This window comes from Pan troglodytes, chromosome 18, assembly GCF_028858775.2.
Source record: "Pan troglodytes isolate AG18354 chromosome 18, NHGRI_mPanTro3-v2.0_pri, whole genome shotgun sequence".
NCBI lineage: Eukaryota > Metazoa > Chordata > Mammalia > Primates > Hominidae > Pan > Pan troglodytes.
Window position 1 is genome coordinate 13,218,339 of NC_072416.2, and position 6,000 is coordinate 13,224,338.

General features: G+C 54.8%; 1 protein-coding gene across 2 annotated transcripts in view; it reads right to left on the minus strand.

Moving 5' to 3' along the window:
• Positions 1 to 5,793, minus strand: part of EMP2 (epithelial membrane protein 2) — a 52,166-nt gene extending 46,373 nt beyond the window's left edge. The window contains exon 1 of one of the 2 annotated variants that reach the window (XM_009430279.5): positions 5,506 to 5,793. The gene's annotated coding sequence lies outside the window, so the exon portion shown is untranslated. 2 annotated transcript variants of the gene reach the window in all.
• Between the last annotated feature and the right edge of the window lie 207 nt (positions 5,794 to 6,000).

Consider the following 6,000-nt stretch of genomic DNA (forward strand, 5'->3'; position numbering starts at 1 on the left):
ACCACATCCAGCTAACCTCTGCCTACTCTCTCACTGTTCCTTGTTGCCTGACCTTTCTGAAACCATCACTGCTTGGGGAATTTGAAATATCCTCCCAAGCCCATCTCCAACACTACAGGCTTAAGGAAACCTTTGCACACCACATATGGTGGGCTTCCCTGAAACCACATCTGGTGGCCTTGGTCCTGGAGCTTGCATTCTTTTTTTTTTTTTTTTTTTTTTTTTTTTTTTGAGACAGAGTCTCGCTCTGTCGCCCAGGCTGGAGCGCAGTGGCGTGATCTTGGCTCACTGCAAGCTCCGCCTCCCAGGTTCACGCCATTTTCCTGCCTCAGCCTCCCAAGTAGCTGGGACTACAGGCGCCTGCCACCACACCGGGCTAATTTTTTTGTATTTTTAGTAGAGACAGGGCTTCATCGTGTTAGCCAGGATGGTCTCGATCTCCTGACCTCGTGATCCACCTGCCTCGGCCTCCCAAAGTGCTGGGATTACAGGCGTGAGGAGCTTGCATTCTTGGACTTGTCACCCCCATCGCTAGATGATAACCTCCTCTGAAGACAGGAAAATTCCCCATTGTATTGCCAAAGCCTGCAGCGGCTCACTGCACAGAGTTGCTTAATAATAACCCATCAAGATTAAAGTGAGGAAGCCAGCCTCTCCCTCAGCCTTCCTTTGGTTCAAGCAAACCACAAACAAATCAAGCCACTTCCATGTGCATCAATATATCATCTCTTATGATCCACAGACAACTGGCAAAGGTCATCAGAGTGGAATCATGACCCTCATTAAAGATGAAGGGACTCCCCTGGAAGCTAAGTGGCAGGTCTCGGTCTGAAGCTGAACATAGGGGCCTCTTTGCAAAAGAGGGGCTTGGTCTGGAAGCTCTCAGATATTTCAGGATGAGTCATGTTTCCAAAAAGTGTGACACGTCCATCCCAGCCCCTCTTATAAAACCATCTCCCCAAAAGCAGGCACTCTAGTACTCAGATTTTTGCCAAAAGCAAGGACCACTGTGCTTATTAACTAAATTCTTTGAGTATCTTAAAACGTTTTAAAGTTTACAGGATCAACTTTTGTTTCAACCCAAGCAGAAGTATCTGTGAAACCATGGGTTTGTGTGCTACTTACATTTTTTCCCCCAATACCAATTAAGAAGAAGACACAATTATTCTTTTCTGTTTTTATGCCATGGGCCTTTGAGAATTATCTTGTGTGCCGCCAGTGGTAGCACATTTTGGAAAACATTCATAAGATCAACAAAAAAACTTTGGTTCTTATTTATTCACTGCAAATTTCTTAAATTCATTGCATTTTGAGGAAAGACAGTTCAGAGAAGTTTGTGATCAGGTCATCAAAAGAGAAATCTTCAAAGTGCACGACTTTGCTATTGGGAAAAACTTGCTTGATCTTAGAACATGAGCGGTGTGCACTGAGACGCTTGGCTTGTCTGTCTGTATATCCTGCATGGTGATGGCGATTTTGCATCCTAGATTTCTCAGGACAATCATGGTGTCAAATATCACCCTGGTGACCCCTCCCTCAGCTCTGGACCCAGAGTTCCAGGAAGCTTCTAGAAGCTGATGTCATCTAGCCTGTCCCTAAAGAGCAGGAACTGGAGAAGTCTCTTCTTCATCCTCAGTCCCTTTTAGATCAACAGAAGGCCAGCTTGCCAAGGAAGATGAGGGCCCCAGGAATTCAATTATTCACTTTAGCAACTACTCATTAAGCACCGGAGATACTGCATGAACAAAACCAACAGTGTCTCTGCACAGGAAGGAGGGAGAGACTCATTTGGCCAGTTCTCCTCCAGCCTCCTTCCTCCTTATATCCTGCCCCAAGATGGGCCAGCATTCCCAGGGTTCAACAGCTTTGCCCGGGAGCGACCCAGTGCTCAGTGGGAAGTGACCTACTGCCTGAGCGGAGCTCTTGCTCACCATTGTCCCATCAGCACGGGAGCACGGAAATCCAGCATCCTGGACAGATGACACGTGCTATAAGGGTCCCAGGCCCCGGGGACCTGGGCCTGGAATCCCACTGAACTCCCCTCAGCTGTGGCCTAGATCTAGTCCTGGGTCGGCTGCCAAATTGCTGTGTGACCTGGGCAAGTCACTCCACCTCTCTGAGTGTCCCTAGCTGTCAGTGTCATACTGGGACTTCTAAGGTCCTTATGCCCTGAAATTCTCCAATCTTAGCCCAGGGCTGTCCCGAATGCAGTGAGCTCTCACCCTTTCAGGCACCTGAAGGAGCATGAGTACCTCTGGAGCCGTGCAGGACGGGTGCCCTCATCACCACCACCAGCCTCTGCTCAGGTGTCAGGTTACCAGCCCGGCACTCTCTCGCTGGGTGGCAGCTCTGCCTCTGATATTTTTAGACTCCCCCCTGGCCTGTCCCTAACAAGAGCCAGATGCATCTGATTCCTGCCACAGTGCTGCTGAAATTGCATTCTTTGGCTAACTTCTGCAGGGAGCCAGGCTTCACCACTCCTGGGGTGAGAAGGGGAGACTGCTTTGCCTGTCACCACCACACCAATCCCCATTCCTTCCCTGCACATGCTGAGGCCATCGTCCAAGAGTCAGGCCTCCATCCCTTCTATGATGCCAACTGCCCTCTTCCTTCATTCCAGCTGCTGCTGCCAATCACCTGCCCTCCTGAGACACCCCGACACACACACACACACACCCCTCCTGCACAGGCCTCCCGAGGCTGGCCTTTAACTCTCTCCTCTGGGAGAGATCTGCTCCCTTAATCCCAGTGCCTGGGCCCCACCCCACCTTTGGGTAAGTAACATCACCGCCTCCCCTCTGGAACTCCCGTGGCTGGAGAGCCCCGCCCTGTCCCCACCTTAGCCCCTGTAGCCTGTGTCAGAGTCCCCACTTGGCCACAGAGCTGGGAAGCAGCCAATGTTGCCCCCCCCCACCCCCCCCCACACAATTATCTGACCCCCTACCCCGGCAAAAGGAGGGAGGCTGGACTTCTGCTTCCCAAACAAACCTCGCCAAGCAGCCAGCAGTCCAGCGCCAGCCCATCTGGCCTGGAAGGACATTTATATATTTTCATCTCGACAGACTTCCCTTCCTGGTCCCGTCTGGCGGAGTTTACTATGACAAAGAAGTGGCCTTTGCTGTGCCCTCACTGACCTGGAAGGCTGTATATCAGAGGCGAGGGCAGGAGAGTGTCACTCTATGCCTAGGGTGAAAAATGGGCTGGTTGATCCTCCCTGTTAATTACCTGTTGCTGGAAAATAGGGAGTCTGTGCACATATGCATGTGGTTTTAGCTCCTACTACGAAGATATGTGAGAGGCAGAGAAAAGAAACTGAGGTGAAACATTCACTTCCATTCCAGGAAGAAAGGATTTAAGTGCCATTACTGGGGTAGGGGTGGAGAAGCAGGGACGGGTTGCTAAATGGATATGCTCCATAGCCACAATAAAATGCCACCAAGCCCTTTTAGCCCCTCATTAGCTAGACCCTAATCTGGGGTGGTGCCAGCCAGAGCAGGTGCACCCCCTCCTCCGGCCCGAGGTGGGGCAGTGTCAGCCCCAAGCCTCACCCTCCTCACAGGGACGCTTCCGCCTGGCCCTGCCCTCACCCACTCAGCTGGTCGACTCCGTGGTTTCCAACACAAACACATTCTCTGGATTTCAGGCGCACCTCAATCTCTCCACTTGAGGGGCAGAGGAGGCTCCAGGCTATGTGGCCAGCCCTCTGCCTCCTACTCGACTCCCTGGTTCCCCATGGGATGGAGGTGGTGAGATCCAAAAACCCTCAGTGGGAAAACAGGTTCTGCACCTTCCTGCCACCTCCACGCCTCTCCCTGGGCTGTGGTCTTGGCATTTGCCAAGGCCCCCGTGGGCATCCACGCCCTGTTTTCCCAAGAAGGGTCTCCCCTCATTCCCTGCAAACCAGCAGGGCATCTCCAGGTGGAAAGAAGGGGAGGGCTTGGGAGGCAGATGGAGGTTCAAGGTCTAGTTCTTTGCATTTACCAGCTCAGTGGCCTTGAGCAAACCGACTTAGATCTCTAGCCTGTTTCCCTACTTGCAACAGGAGAGTGTGCTGGAAACAGCTCAGGGGTGAGGCTCCCAGGGAGAAACGGAGATGGAGGGCGAGCACCAGCCAACTGCAAACCTCCAGCAGCTCAGGTCGCCATCCTTCCCCTTGTGTGACTCCTGGGAAACCAGGACCCCGTCCCTTCCTCGTCCTCTTTAAGCTTTCTTAACTGAAGGCCGAATTCCAGGAAGAGGTGCCCAGCAATAATGTGTCGGTTCTTAGATTTCTCTCTGATTCAGACTGGAGTGCAGAGGTGGCTAAAGGTGGCTTTTAAAATTTTTTATGATAAAATATGCATAACATCATAATCATCATTTTAACCGATGATAAGCATACAACTCAGTGGCATGAAATACCTTCACGATACTGTGTAACCATTGCCACTATGTATACCCAAAACTTCTTCATCCTCCCCAACAAAAACTCTGTCCCATTAAACAGTAACTCCCGGTTCCCAGGTACCCCCAGCCCCTGGCAACCATCATTCTACTTTCTGTCTATAAAATTTGCCTATTGTAGGTGTCTCATAAAAGTGGAATCACACTGTATTTGAACTGGAGGCTTCTTAAGTCCCTCTCCAAGCCCCTTATTTAGACACAGCTGAATTATAAGATCAAGGTGCACACACACACACACACACACACACACACCCCCTCAAAGCTTGGGAGGGGCAGTGCTCCCTTCCCCAAAACTGAAGCTGGCCTGGAGGGAGAGCTTTGCCCTGTGGTGTCTTCGGAGTCCCCATGTCCAGCCCCACATCTTCACCTAAAAGACCTCCCTGGAGCGTGCTCAGATCTCTGGATTTGGGGAGGGCGTAGAATACACACTACGAGCTGCAGCCACTCCTCCCTCTGGAACCCATGGGTGTGGTCTCGCCTCTTTAAAGCCCCCCAAGCCCTACTAGAGTTGGCAGGGAGAGAGGTGTCATCCCAGCAGCGCTTCCCGGCTCCTCCACCGTTCCTGACCCCCAAGAAGTCGCTCCTCGCCGCTCGGGGGCGCGACGGAGCAGCGGCGGGGGCCTAGAGGGGTACGCAGCCCAGGAGGACCCGCTGGCCCGGCCTGGCGCACCAGTCCTGCCCGCGAGGCGAGTCTGGGGACGTTGCCCGGGAATCCCTCACGCGACCTGGGGATCTCCCTGGACTCCGAGAGCCCCGGGTGTAAGTCCGGCGGGGCGAGGGGAGGCGCCCTGACTCCTCCCCAAACTTTTCCCGCCTGCTTCGGCTCAAAAGGCGTGGGAAGCTGTCCCGGGATGGCGAAGTGGAATTCTGGGGCCGGAGCGAGCGTGGCGCAGACCAGAGGTCGGCGGCATGGGTGGCACCTCGGCCCTCCCGTTACTGTCACCAATTCCGGGGGCTGCTCCCGGTCCAGTAAGTGGAGGGGTCGCGTCCCTGCTGCCCGGGCGTACACGATCCCGGGGCCCCCCGATGTCGCCCCGCGCCCTGGGTGCGCCCACAACTCACCCGGCGCTGGCGGCTGCGCTGGCGGCTGGATCGACGGACTGGCTGGGGGTGCGAGGCGAGGCCGCCGGGCTGTTTTGAAGCTCTGGGCTGGGACTGCGCGCCCTCCCTCCACCCTCTAGGCGGCGGGGCCCCTCCTTCCCCGATCCCGCCTCCCGGGCCGTGACGCCAGGAGCCAGGAGAGCCGAGTGGGAGGGGCCGCCGGCGAAAGGAGGGGGCCCTGGAGGGAAAGGCCGAGGCCGGGAGCGCCCTGGCGCCCCCCCACCACCGTCCCCGCCCGCCTCCCTGCGGCTCTGTGGCCAACTTTGGGGCGGAGCCGGTGGCACGGGCCCGGGGGAAAAGGGAGAAAGGGAGGCTCCTGGGAGCAAGGGGCTTCCCTTCTCTGCAGGTTTCCACATCCCTCTCGTTCTCTTTCCTCTCCTCTTCTCCCCTTTTCTTCCTCTTCGCTAAGGAGTTTTGGAATCCGGGCTCCCTGCTCTAGAACCCCTTCTGTGGCCT